Here is a 15965-nt window from a genome sequence, read left to right as displayed (position 1 = left end):
TATATGGTCTTACCAACCTAAGTACAACTAGAAATCGAGACACGTGGTGAAATACCTCGTGGCCTAACGGATTTTACTAATCCGCATTTGGTGAACGGTAGTTCCAATCACATCTGAGCATTCTCACATGTAATTTTTCTCAAAAAATGCTCAATTTGAACCACTTCAGAAAGCAAAATCACCAACGATGTTTCAACCCAAAACACCAAACTATAAATGTTTTCAAAGTGTTAATGTATAAGACATATTTGTGTTCATGAGAGTAAAACACTAAAACACTTTTCTTCCAAATTGTTAAACTGTTTTACCATGGAGCACTTCCTAAAACAAAGACACATGTAATGTTTCAAGGTAAAACACTCGACTATGCATGTTTCATAAGTGTTTATGTATATGACATTTACACAATTTCATCAGTGTAACTAAAACACTTTTCTTACAAATTGTTTCGTCTTGAAACACTTTCTAAAACAAACAAACACACATGTAATGTTCCAAGATAAAACACTCAACTATGCATGTTTTATAAGTATTATAATATTAGTTTATTAGTATAAGTTTTATAATATTACCGTAATTGGTATAGTACAGGTGTGATGGTTCAAATACCAAAATGGCAACAGTAACAGAAGACTTCCCTGGCGGCGATGATAAAATACGAACACGGAGCCAACAGATGAGGTTTCAACTGGTACTGGTATTATTATACTCTGCAAACATCAAGTGCAATAACGCGGTAAAACTCCACTACTCCAATGACTAGATACATAATGAGTCTGGAACTTACTACAAATCTCTAGAATGTTCCACTACCTTATATTGCCTCCTACAGTGTTCTACTACCTATTCAACCATTTTCCCAAAAAAATCTAGAATATTCCACCCAGACACAGTACGGTGCTAGAACATTCTCGGTGACACGGAAGTGGTAAATAAGCCGTATGCGACATGCCTCCCCTCTCAAGAATATTATAACATATAATATTACATGAATAGCAACGACATCAATAATACGAGTATGATAACAATTTCAAATAAAACAACAATACAATATATCAAATCGAACTGAATAAAGCTCTGAGTACATAAATTTGAAAATCACATACAGTAGAATATAATAAAATATGAAATATAGTCATAAACGAATAACATTCTACTATACTGTTCAAAAGTTCAGCTAGATTATAGTAACACTTTTGTAATTCCTCTCGAGCAATCTCTAAAGTCTGTTCTAACCGATCTCTCAACTCAAACACATACTGATAACTAGTAACTATCTCAGGAGTATCGCTCTCTTCGGTTCATAACTCTTTAAGGATCTTCATTGGGCCTCTAACCGTTCGACCATATAACAGCTCAAATGGGGAAAAACCAGTTGACTCCTGTGGTACCTCTCTATATGCGAAGAGTAAAGCACTAATATACCGATGCCATTGCCTTGGTTGTTCATGGCACAACCGCTTTAACATCTTCTTCAAAGTACCATTAAACTTTTCCACCAGTCAATTACAAATGGGTGATACGGCGTAGACGTCAGTCTCTTAATGCTGAGCAATCTTGATATTTCTGGCATGCATTCTGACACAAACTGAGTCCCCATGTCACTTAGTACTTCTTCTGGAACCCCAAATCGGCTATAAAAGTCAATCAACGTCTCGGCTACAGTCTCCTAATCTATATTTTTAAGTAGAACGGCCTCTGGATACCGTGTAGCATAGTCCACCATAGTTAAGATGTATCGATGACCCCCGTCACTGGCTGGTGTAATTGGTCCAACCAAATCTATAGCCACACGCTAGAATGGCATATCAATTAAAGGCATCTTACCTAATGGGGCCTTCACAACTGATCCCTTTGAAACAGTCTTCTGGCACACATCACACGATCTACAAAAACTGGTAACATCTTGATGTAGCCCAGGCCAATAAAAGCTAGTCACAATCCGGTCTTCTGTCTTCTTTATCCCCATGTGTCCACCAAATATTGAATCATGAGCAATATCCATAACACGAGTTCTCAACAGTTTCGACACAACCACTTGACATACCGTCTTGCCTCCTGGAACTGAACGATCCCGATACACACGATATAGCAAGCCTCCATATACCTGGAACTCGGTTGTATGGTGCCCTCTCACTTCTGGTTCTCTCTTATTATAATATTTCTTCAACGATGTGTCTGCTTGCTGCATCTCGATTAATTTGTCTTTTGTTACATGTGCTCCAGTCTTTACATCACACACTTTGAGCGGCTTCAGCTTACCAGATTTCTTCGCTTGCGCTCTGGTTATTACTGATCCACTCACATTCCACACTGGATCCCGGTCATCTGGTGGTCTTGCTCCAGGCACATTCCCAACAATTAACTCATAGATTGCGTCCTGCACACATAATGCTTCAACCATGCCTCTCAAATATGGCGTATCAATTTCCACCATGGTGACTGGAACCCTTCTTACAGTACGATCAACCATCAATATATGACCCATCTTTTTTGTATACTTGTCATCTGGTACCAAGCTCTTCTTGACTATAATGCCATTACACCCAGTGTCTCTCAACATGGTCACAACTGTGTCACCAACCTTCCCTTGACCCACAGGCAAAGTCCTGTCCTCCACAACACCACTCCATTCCATACATGCACCATGCACAACCTTTAACTGCTCCCCCAATGCTAACAACAAATGGTCCTTCTCAATCATTTTAGGCACATCACTGATAATTTGAACAGCACAGCTAGCACTGATATTAGACTCCTCTTTAACCACTGCAGCTGCACCAGTAGTAGTGCTGGGTTTGACACTCTTTCTTGACCCCTGTGTTGTCCACTACGGCAGAACATAGCCACATGTCCTATGGCACCACACTGAAGGCACTGTTCACCTTTGTCATGGTTGACATCAGTAACGCAGGATGGACATTGTGCTTCTCGATGACCAACACCCTGACATACATAACACCGGATAATACTACCCTGTCCCACATCAGTATTTCTAATGGCAGTCTTATTATCGTTACGCCTCACCTGGTCCTTTGTGGATAACTGTCGATCATGTGCCACTAAGTACTGCTTTGCTATTACTGCCAACTCATCTAAATTTGTGGGTGCTCTTTCTTTAAGATAAACTGCAAGATCTTTTGTACATGCACCAATAAACTGCTCCTTTACCATCAAGTCGGTAACACCATCATATGTTGCTGCAGTACCTGACAACTCAACCCATTTAACAAAATAATTCTTAAGCCGCACAATTAACTGGTCAGGACTCTCGGAACTTTCAGGTTTAATTTCACAGAATCGCTTCCTGTACCCATCCTCTGTGAAATCGTATCTTGTCAACAGCGCCACCTTCACACGATCATAGTCAACTGCATCAGTGTCGGACATCCTGGAATATACTTCCAGTGCTCTACCAGTCAACAGCGCACTCAATTTTGTGGCCCACCCATCTCTATGCCAACTCGCATTCGTTGCAAACCTCTCAAACCGCAATAAATAACTATCAAGTTCGTCCTTACCATCAACAAATGAAGGCAACTTTGGTGACTGTGCATCACTGACCACATTTCGTTGACCGCCAAAATCAGCCTGTTGGAACCCCGGCATTGCTGCTTGAAGCTCTAATCTTCTCAACTCAAATTGTCTTTCCTTTTCTTTCGCTTCCAGCCGTAACTTTTCCCTTCTTTCCTCAATCTCCATTTTCCTTACATCTACTTCTATTTCCATGTTTGCCTTTCTCTCCTCCCTCGCCGCTTGTCTGTCAGCTCGCTGAGAACTCCAAAATAAATTTCCTTTTGTCTTCTCCAGTCATTCCCAGTTCATCCGCCCATTCCATCAACTCTTGTTTCGACATATCTTTTATCTCGCTGGCCATGTTGTCTTCTATATGTCTTCTCTGTTCCCGGACGAGCCCCAGATGTCACATGCAACGTAATATTACCGTAATTGGTATAGTACAGGTGTGATGGTTCAAATACCAAAATGGCAACAGTAACAGAAGACTTCCCTGGCGGCGATGATAAAATACGAACACGGAGCCAACAGATGAGGTTTCAAGCACAATAACGCGGTAAAACTCCACTACTCCAATGACTAGATACTTAAACTCCAATACAATTCAACGAGATCTCCGATCTGATCTCAGTGCTCCCCTATATATACCCACACTGTCTATAAATAGACCATTACATCAGCATACATAATGAGTCTGGAACTTACTACAAATCTCTAGAATGTTCCACTACCTTCTATTGCCTCCTACAGTGTTCTACTACCTATTCAACCATTTTCCAAAAAAAATCTAGAATATTCCACCCAAACACAGTGCGGTTCTATAACATTCTCAGTGACACGGAATTGGTAAATAAGCCGTATGCGACAGTTATGTATACGACATGTACACAATTTCATCAGTGTACATGTCTAACTAAAACACTTTTCTTACAAATTGTTTTATCTTGAAACACTTTGTAAAACAAACACATATGTAATGTTTCAAGGTAAAACACCGGACTATGCATGTTTTATAAGTGTTTACATATATGACATGTACAAAATATCATAAGAGTAACTAAAACACTTTTCTTTGAAAATGTTTTATTTTGAGGCACTTCAGAAAACAAGTACCCGATTATATACAGGACACTTTTGTATGCCGTCTACGGTTGGCATCTATAATAGACACACTACTTATTATCAAGTCATACTGTGTAGCAATAAATTTACCGATTTTAGTATTTTGCGAGTGTGCAGACCATGTACCTGCCACAAGTTTAATAACCGATGGAATTAAACATGCTGGTGTTGTTATCAATGTTCGAGTTAGTAAGCTGGACGACGGTGCGCTATAGACAGGAAATTATTCCATGTGATCTAATCATTAGATTCAATTTCTTAACAGCTCTTATTCTATTGGCGGAGCCTCGGTGTTGAATTCAAATATGGTGATTACCACGCACCTGTGCAAATTGTCGCCTAATTTAAACGAGCTCCTTTAAGCCTCTAATAATACATAACCATAAAATTGTTATTCAGAAATTTAATTAATACAATAAATATACTATGAAAATAAATATTGAAAAATAAATAAGTTTGCTACTTCTTTGCAAATATTTTGAGATATCTTTCGTAAACGACGATTGACATTAATGTATGTTGTGTGTTCAAGTACCTGGTAACTTGTGTCGTGCGCATGCTCATTAATAATTGAATTATACTATAGGGAGTGCGTGGACAGGTGGCATACTCGTTGAAGAAGCAATAACAACTTGAACCGAATAAAGTCTTTTTTGATTTTCTGAGGAAAGAAGGGAACCGGAAGTTATTCTAAACTAAGCTGAAGGTATGATAATAGTGTTACTCCATTACGTGCGCGTTAGTTTATAACAACAATAATATTTTCATCTTATATCGCGTTGTTTGAAACAATAATGATAATTATTTGAACATTACTTACTGCATTTTGATAATATTATACTTTTCAGATTTTAAGAGAAGCGATCGGAGTGAACAAGATGAAACTGCTAATGTTGGGAATTAATTTTGTCCTGTTAATATGGGTTACTACTGAAAGGGTTCAAAGATGTTATTGTTCGTTTCAGTTAATTACTCATCTGTTTTGAAGTGTGAATTTTCGCAAATATTGGGTATTATGTCCACGAAAGGTTGGAATTTCAGTACTAGTAAACACACTTACTCACGCGATTGATAATATCTTTTACAACAACTATACATGTTTGTTTTTCTTAAATGTTACACTCAAACTTACTTTATTATTGTTTATATTTATGAATACATTCTTACTTGATTATGTGGTTTGTTCACCGTTTGTTATGATTACTGTACAATAGTGCAAAGTGCCTCATCATGAAACGCATCACTTGATATATTTTGTTTTCAAAAATGATAATGTTTAATGATTTTTACCAAGTTATCAGTGTAAATACATTTTAAAATGTGTCAATATTGTGTTTTACTGTTCAAAGTGTTGCGATAATAAACACTTTTTAATACATATTTCTGGTGGAAACTCTTTTCAATGTGTGGCCAGTAAAATTACTTTATTAAAACATGTCTTTGGTTGAGACTTTTTTCTACGTGTCGTAATTATAAACACTTTACAAAATGTGTATCTAGTAAAAACACTTTTAAAAGCGTTGTGATAATAAGCACGTTTTATACATGTTCCTGGTAGAAACACTTTACAAAATGTGTGTCTAGTAAAAACACTTTCAAAAGTGTTGTGATAATAAACACGTTTTATACATGTTTCTGGTGGTAACACTTTAGAAATATGTGACCAGTAAATTTTTTTTAAAAGTGTTGTGATAATAAGCATTTTATATACATGTTTCTAGTGGAAACACTTTTAAAAACGTTTTTCTAATGTGTTACGGGCAAAAACATCCCTGAAATGTTCCACCAAAAGTGTTTTCATAATATACACTTCTCGCAATTATGCAGATTTTAAACACTTTAAGTGTTTTTAAAGTGGGGACAAGCTTATAAACAACTTTAAATATTTTATCACAAAACAGTAAAAATGTTTGACTTTAAAACAGTTGTGTTGTAAAATAACTCATTTGCGATTTTCACAAAAACACTTAATGTGTTTAATTATAAATCACTTAAAAAGTGATTTTAAAGTGGCGAAAAAAATGTGTCATATTTTAAAACACATAGATTTACAGTGTAGTATGAAATACAGCTTTTTACCCCCTTTTCGTTAAATTATGGAATGTTATTTATTAGTTGGTTGAATAAATTATTTGCGCAATTATTCAATGTTCGATATATAATACACATGATATAGTTTAATAAGATAAGTATTTATACACTTAATGTAACCAGTTTCTTTTATTTTTTATTTATTTGATGTTTTATCTACAATACAAGTGATATAAGTTAATGACATAATTGATATATTTTTTATACAGTTTACGTAACCAGATGTTATAATCGAGAATAAAAAAAAAATCTTCTATGTATGTAAGTATTTGCATACGAACGTGTTTGAGCTGAGCTCCTGCCGAATTGTTAATTTTCTCTTTTTGCAAGGTAATTTTATCTCAATTTGTCAACTAGTGTCTATACAAGTACTCTGTAGTACTACTGGTATGTTATTTTGAGTTCTTGGGTATATTTTTGCCGTTCTATTACTTGTTTTTACGTCGTGGGTCTTTTCAGACCCGCCAGTACATTCAACCAATATTGCCGCATCGGCGAGCCTTTTACGTGGCAATCCCTTTGTCGGGTTAACTCGTAACTCTTTGCAAATTGGTGGAATGTTGGGAAGGCAAAAATTAAGGAACTTATTAAACAATATACAACAAAACTACATACACACTCAGAAAAGAAATCGCACACCTTGAACAAAATGCATATAACCTTCTAGCAATGAATATAGAATTAAAGAACAAAAAGGCGCTGCTAGAAAACCTGGCTTAAACCGAAACTAAAGGGGCCGCAATCAGATCCCGGAACAAAATCCAGAGTTTTTGACATTGAAAAAAAAAAGTACCAGTAAGGTCATGCTACCAAGTTGCAGCGTACCGACGGCACTGTAACTAACTGAACATCCAGCCGAAATCCGACAACTGGCTAATATTTGTACCTTGTTGTTCTCTCCCGATCTTGTTTCAATGGACTGCCATAACAAAATACTCTCAGATCTTATCATATGATGAACTTGGTGTACTTGGTAACATTATTCATACTGATCAAATGTACTGTATTCCGGGCCGGCAGATATTTGATAACATATTCAAATGAAAATAATATCTCACTCGGTATTATCTTTTTTGAACAGGAGAAGGCGTTTGATCGCATTCATCACAATTATCTCTTGGCTGTTGAATTTGGAGAACAGGTCGTCAAATATATTCGGCTCATTTATTCCTATAGACCAATAACCTCACAAGTCCCATACCTTTTTAAGTGGAATACGGCAAGGCGTTATTATCCATGGCAACTTTAATCATTAGCCATAGTTACTTCAAAAAGTCAGAACTCAGAGTCAATATGTAAGGTGTGAAAATACGTAACTTGTGTGGCAAACGCGTTATTCTGACTCTCTATGCAGAAGACGTGAGTTTCTTTCTCACCAAAAATAGTGATTTGTCCAAACTTTTCCAAAGTGGCTGCACTTCTATGCACGTGCTAGCAATTCCCGTGTTAATTACGGAATTTTGCAAATTGTATGGGGCGGCAAATGGGTACGACCCTAAACGATAATGGTTTGAAAATCCTAGGCACTTTTTATGGAAATAATCAGAAATTCTTAGATAAAGACTGAGAAATCTTAATTGAAAAAGTTGAAACAAAACTCAAACAGTGGACAAAATACTCCCCTGCCATGTCTTTTAGTGGACGCGCTTTAGTTTCGAACCAAATAACAGCGTCAAAGCTATTACAGTGCTTTAAAGCCCTGTACGTTTCAGACTCTCTGAGTTCAAGTACCATCTCGTCACGCTCACAATAAATACTTTCACGTCACAATTTTGCATCAACGACGCCTAAGCCACTGTTAACCAAGACGTACTGAAGTAACCAGAATAGATGGACATGACGTGATGGATCTAAACCTCGCTGCACGCAATCGCACCTCCACGGACAAATGTATAAAAGCTCTGACTGTATTTTCGACGCCGCTCACCAATAATTGAACTATGTATCGTTCTACGCCACCATCGACTTTCGTAATGTATTATGAATGTATATTGCACATTGCACATCTTGTAGATGAATTGATGTTATTTACTTATTTTTTATATATAATATGACATAATATAATCAATTTCTTTATTTTGTGTAATATTTATTTCAATATTAAATTTCATGTAAATTTGCCATGTAAATTGATTTTAAATGCGTAATTAAAACAGAAATGTATACATGATTATGCACTTCAGTTCTGGCTTTCAACACAATGCGTTATCGGTGGACGGCAAGATAAAGTAATTAACATTATAAGCATTACGCGATAGAACACCGTCTTGGATACATAATTAATCGATTAGGTTGCCTCCAGCACACCTTACAGTACATATCACATGATTGGATTAGATATTGCATTTATATAAAAACAAACATACATGTCACAAATATCTACACAAAACCGAAATAGAAGCATTTTAGCAATAATTTCACTTGATGGGTTTGTTCGTGTCATTGAAACATGTTGAATGTTTTTATCATTAATTATTTATACAACTTCTCGTAACATTTTTTTTTCTTTTTCAGGTTTAAACTGTTTCAGAGAACAAAACTAAATTAATGTTTATTGTTTAATTGATAGTTATACATACATATGATTTAGGGTCAACACAGGAATATATCACCAATATGTCAGCTAACTGTGACTGAATACGAATAGGCCCAACTTGAACAAAACTTATAACACATGTATATTTATCCGATATGTCAGGTGAATTTGATTGAACCCGAGTAAGCCCGTCTTGCTCAATACATATATCATATGTATATATATTTCATATAACGGGTGACTGTCACTGAACATGACTCAGCACGTCCAGTCAACACACATATCACATATTCGATATGTCAGGTGATTGTGACAGAACGTGAGTAAGAACGCCTTGCCCACAACGTACTTGGTTATATCGTAGTAAAGAAATGTAAAACAGCGTAATAATAAAATATGAGTATCGACGTTGAAACCGCTGAAATTAATGTTGATCCAAATTAATTTGATGTTTACATAATTGTATTGACTTCTAAATTCTATAAAGTAGTTCCTGCCGAAATTGCTACACTTTCCAGTAACATAGTTTCTGGTGACGCTTTATTGTATACTTTACCATACTTTACCTTTCATTGTCATATACACAAAAGTAAATAAAACACCCAAAAATTATACTAATAATTTTAATAACAAAACTAATGATCTCTTCAGTTGCCTAATACCTGATTTTCAATGTTCTCAATATTCCAAGTCCAGTTTAATTAACAATAAAACACTTTATGTACAATTTCTTCAATCTAGATTCAAAAATACATTTGTACTAAGAGGTACATTAAGAAGACTGAAATTTCATTGACTTGTAGTTATGTTATCTTCATGGAGCGGCGATAACAGTAATCATTAGAAAATGTGTGTTATCAGCGGATGCCTATGGGTATAACAAACTCTTATCACGACTACTTGTTTTTGAAAATTATGATAATTACTAAGCTTTCAGACTGCAAAAACTACCATTGCCGTTATGTGGATGTAGTCATGGACCAATAATAACATTCCATTGTGTGTCAATGGACCTGCAACACTATTCTATGCTAACATTGAGAAGACAATTGTTAGATAGTATGATTAATGCTTCACTTTTTCGTCAAAACTGCTTTGATATCACGACATGTCCATGAACAAATGTGCAACTATAAATTAATACAAACTGTAAGTTTTTCCTAATCCTTACTTCAATATATTTTAGTATTTCAACGTTCTACTAGTCTAATGTATAAGCCAATATTTATTTTAAGTTTTAGGTGATTCATAAAATAAATGGCAGCTTTGTACAATAACAAATGTGGTAGTTTGAATAAGGATACCCCCCCCAATGATTATACAATCCTCAGAAAATAGTAGCTTTCAATGATTCCCATCACATGAGCAATTATTAAAATATTGTGTGTACATTACATTACATTAGGTATTCATTCAGATAGTACTGACTAAGAGTGTGCTACACAGTGACGTCAATGATTTGACTATGAGGCGATATGTATTCTATATAACTCCATTTATTAAGCGGTGAGAGGCTCGTTAGGGTGATTACATCACTATACTAAGTGGTTAGTGTAGATATGCTAACTATATGATAATACTAATGGCCACATGGTAATTACGCAATTATACAAGTGTACTGAAAATGTGGTTGAACAGGAAAGCTGAGTTAACAGTTTTTTGATTATGTTGATAACTGTTTACTTCGACCTTCAAGTAAATAATTTATCATTACGTTAATAGATAAACCAGCAAGGTGCAATGTGGAAGAACACATCTCAATATCTTTCTCAAACTTATCAGTAGAATCAGTATTCAACTGACATTGAAATGAGGTTGTTAGTTTATATGTCGCTCGATTTTTACTGAAAACTTAAAGCCAATAGTATTAATTATAATATGAAGCTTTGTTTTGGGGAATCGGCGTGATTGAGTTAAAGAATTTCTAATCAAACTTACATTTTTAAATATATTTATCTAGAGCTTTAAGGACTTGGTCGACTACGATTTTACATATATTCTCTGAGGGCACGTAATCTGGTCTGCCGTGTCTCCATCTAGAAGTATTCTGAAATATAATGATTTTTGTTGTGTCTACTGTCATATATCGATTGATGTGTACCTCTTGAGCCGTAGATTTACTTAATAGTTACTTATAACAATACATTCTGGGGGTATGTATATAGATCACGATGTTCAGAATTAATACGGCTTTTATGGTTCCGTTGGCAGAGCAGCACAATCACCTAATTCCCATAGTGTAAAATGAATTAAGACCTGTGACATTAGTCATCTACGATTCGTTGGTAATAAATTTTTGATAAGCTAGGGAACATGTATAAAAAAATAAAATGTGAACATTAGAGGGTACTTGCGGCGCTGATTGTACTCATCAAGTTGCGAGGCTTTTGGAAGAGCTACTGATCGCACTAATCAAATTTGGTGGGCATTTGCTGGGCTATTGATCATTCTTTTCAAGTTAGGAGGGTATTAGCAGAGCTGCCGAGTATACTTGGCATGGATAGCGCTACTGATCATACTATTTAAGTTGGGAGGCTATTGGCAGGCTACATTTCTAGGTTTAATTGCTTTCCGATCAATGATGTGCAATACAGTTCAAGTATTCGTTAAAATCGATCTTTGACAGGATGATTGTTCGACTTGTAAATCGCTCAATGACTTTCAGCAGAGATACATTGCTTCGAAATCACATGGTCAGCAAAGGAAATGGATGTTCATTAGTGAATGTAAAATGACGGTTAAGTGTATTATTGTAAATTATATTATGATGGTGACGATTGCACAATGTGATATTTACTTATTTATTTGTGTGTTTGTTTTGTTTGTTAGTTTGGTTTTTTAATTGTGTATATCGTATTTTCTATTTATATCAGGATTCACTGTACTTTATTCTGCTAATTTCGTTTATTCATGAAAGGATGATGACTGAGGCATACAACATCATCTGTTATGGTTGTGCTCGTTGATGTAGGTCTAATATTGACGAAACAAAGCTTGAGTATTCGCTGTTTCACACATCAATCGAATTACAAAACTGGATACTGAGGATTATATCTCATTTCGTATCATATTTCGTTATTCGTGTGCCCAAACATGTAAATTAATACTTTATTTAATTAAACATACTCTTTGCATAAATTGAAACCAAACACTGTGGCTTATTGTATTGATATGTAGAGTGAACTATACTCTGTTTACACATTGTTGATATTAATCAGATGAAACTATCAAAAAGAACGTTTAAAACAGTAATAGATCGATTGATGACGCCGACAAACATTATAGTGGAAATAGAACTAATTTCTACTATCTGAACTGCACTGCAATGCAACATATATGTGGATGGCCCGTACGTAATATAGGCGATACACAGTCGAAGCCATTATTCAGGCGAACATACCCGTCCGATCCCTCGGAGTCTATTGTATTCAATCATAATTAATTTACTGGTAGAAGTACACAAACGACATGCTAACACACGCACAGTGGTATGTTTTAACATAATAATGTCAAGGACTTGTTAACCTACAGAAAAAAAACGAGGAAGGGTTGTTGAGGCGCGCACGCATATTTGTGTGTATGTTCGTACATTGACTTTACGTACTACCTAGTTAGCGTCTGATAACAGGGCTGCAGGTAGTACCGATCGTCCAGTGAGAGTGTGACGTTTCAATAATGGTAGCTGCCGGTATTACAATGCATAACAAGTCGGCTTACTAGTGATAAATTCTGAATACGACATAATAATAATTTCAGACACCCTTGGATGTAATAATAATAAAACAGTGTCTCTGAAGTCACACTATGGCTTACACCTATACTATGATTAACACTCCATAGTACACTACTAATTTAATCACTGTGAACGACGATATACTTCATGTTAAAAATGAAGGTGTTAAGTATTTTCTCACTTTATCAGTGTCACATTATACAGTCGATATTTGCCTACATTACTATGTAATGGGCAAAAGTGATATTATACGCAATCAATCGATAACAAAGAATCTGTATATAATAAGCGCAGAGTGTAATAACTTAAGTGAGTAGTCCTTCCAATGACATTGGCATGTATGTAAGTACCTAAATTTACTGAACATGCAATCCAAATAGTATTCTTAATAGTACATTTGCAATTTTGATAATCTGTGTTTTTATTTACTAACTGTACTAAGTATATACATATAAACATTCTGGGTGTGTCACTGTGCACATGTGTTACGTAATTTCTTTTGTATAGAAGGGCAATGGGTCATTGACCACTGGAAATCACACCTGATTCGTGTACATATCATTCCATTTAATTGCGCAGGGGTACATTGTGCTTTTCATATGAGTAAATAGCCTAGTTCTGAAAAATTCATGATCAATAGGTACTGTTGAGAACAAAAACTTGTAAACAGGAACAAAGAAAGAGTACTTTCCTAGTAAATGCTGAATAAAAACCGTCCTGTCCATAAAACTTTTGTTGCCATAGTGCACGTGTGCAAATATATTTCATACACGTTGACAATGAATATGTGTACTTAAAAGCAAGGTCTCAATCCTTATGATAATTCATTGCGATATGCAATACTTTAGCAATGTGCAACATATGTGAGGATAGTTTAATACTGCCCTCTATATGGTAGAGAGTATAGGTTCTTTTGATTGTCCACAGGATGCAGTCTCACAGTACTTATATCTCTATAAGTGATCCCTGGTCATACAGTATAGTCTCACATACTTAGATCTCCATAGTAACCACTTGTCATACATTATAGTTTCACAGTACTTTGATCTCCATAAATGATCATTACTCAAACAATATAGTTTCACAGTACTCAGATTATAATGACGATCACTAGTCATACAATATAGATTCACAGTACTTAGATCTCCATAAATGATCACTAGTCATACAATATAGTTTCACAGTACTTAGATCTCCATAAATGATCATTACTCATACAATATAGTTTCACAGTACTTAGATCTCCATAAAAGATCACTAGTCATACAATATAGTTTCGAAGTACTTAGATCTCCATAAATGATCATTACTCATACAATATAGTTTCACAGTACTTAGATCTCCATTAATGATCATTACTCGTACAATATAGTTTCACAGTACTTAGATCTCCATAAATGATCACTAGTCATACAATATAGTTTCACAGTACTTAGATTTCCATAAATGATCATTACTCATACAATATAGTTTCACAGTACTTAGATCTCCATAAATGATCACTAGTCATACAATATAGTTTCGAAGTACTTAGATCTCTATAAATGATCATTACTCATACAATATAGTTTCACAGTACTTAGATCTCCATAAATGATCACTAGTCATACAATATAGTTTCACAGTACTTAGATCTCCATAAATGATCATTACTCATACAATATAGTTTCACAGTACTTAGAGCTCTATAAATGATCATTACTCATACAATATAGTTTCACAATACTTAGATCTCCATAAATGATCACTAGTCATACAATATAGTTTCACAGTACTTAGATCTCCATAAATGATTACTTGTCATACAATAGTTTCGAAGTACTTAGATCTCCATAAATGATAACTAGTTATATAATATAGTTTCATATTACTTAGATCTCCATAAATGATCACTAGACATACGATATAGTTTCATAGTATTAGATCTCAATAAATGATCCCTAGTCATACAATATAGTTTCACAGTACTTAGATCTCCACAAATGATCATTAGTCATGCAATATAGTTTCACATGCATAGACTTTCACATCAACCACTGACTGGTCATACAATATAGTTTCATATACTTAGATCTCATATACGAATACTGGTTTGCATGTCCGCGAATGTTTCTGTTCTATTTTATTACTATATATTATACTTCTACATTCCTGTTCTAATTATTTATTGGTATGCATGTCAACCTAAATTTGTGGTCTAATTTTCTATTGGTATGCATGTATGTGTAGTCTAAATATCTCATCAATTGTGAACTCAGCTTCAAAAAAACGATTCCAATATATTACGTTGTGGTGAACTATGTGGTATTATCTTTGCTATATACATTTTTTACTTGCCATTTACTTGTACGATTTAGCAAGCTGTTTAAATGCGTTTTTGTCAACAATATCGTCACAAAAAAATTATTGTAGCGCTTAATTTCAAAATGTAGGAATATGTTATGGCAATGAGGTTTGGTGATCAAGTCCATAGTATTTCAGTAAGTTTACAACAAAGTAGGGTTCATGCATTATTTTTTTTTCCGTTTTATTTTTTCATTAATATATGAGGCAATATTGGGCTGATCAACTTACTTAGTAAAAAGAATATTAATACACTGAACACTGAATTCATTACAGTGATTCTGTTCAACAAGATTGGCAGTCATGGAATAAATGGCGCAATGTCAAGAAATGATATTTACTCAATACTAGACAAGCATTAACGATTGTCTTTCAATGACATATCGTACTGCATGAACATACCGACCATATCACGATAGACTGTTACATTACCAACAGTGAATATAGTTGACAGATTCCAACGCCACATTCAATAGTTATGTTTTATATTACATAATTATGTATACACGAGTGAAAAAGTTTTGTTAATGAAACTAACAAAAAATATGGACTTCTATGTGAAACAATATAGTAACATACCTTATATGACTTCCCAAACCTTTGCGTCAATAAAACTGACAAGTA

The sequence above is a fragment of the Saccoglossus kowalevskii genome, chromosome 22, assembly GCF_978046115.1.
Source record: "Saccoglossus kowalevskii chromosome 22, keSacKowa6.1, whole genome shotgun sequence".
Classification (NCBI taxonomy): domain Eukaryota; kingdom Metazoa; phylum Hemichordata; class Enteropneusta; family Harrimaniidae; genus Saccoglossus; species Saccoglossus kowalevskii.
Note: the sequence above shows the minus strand (reverse complement) of the source record.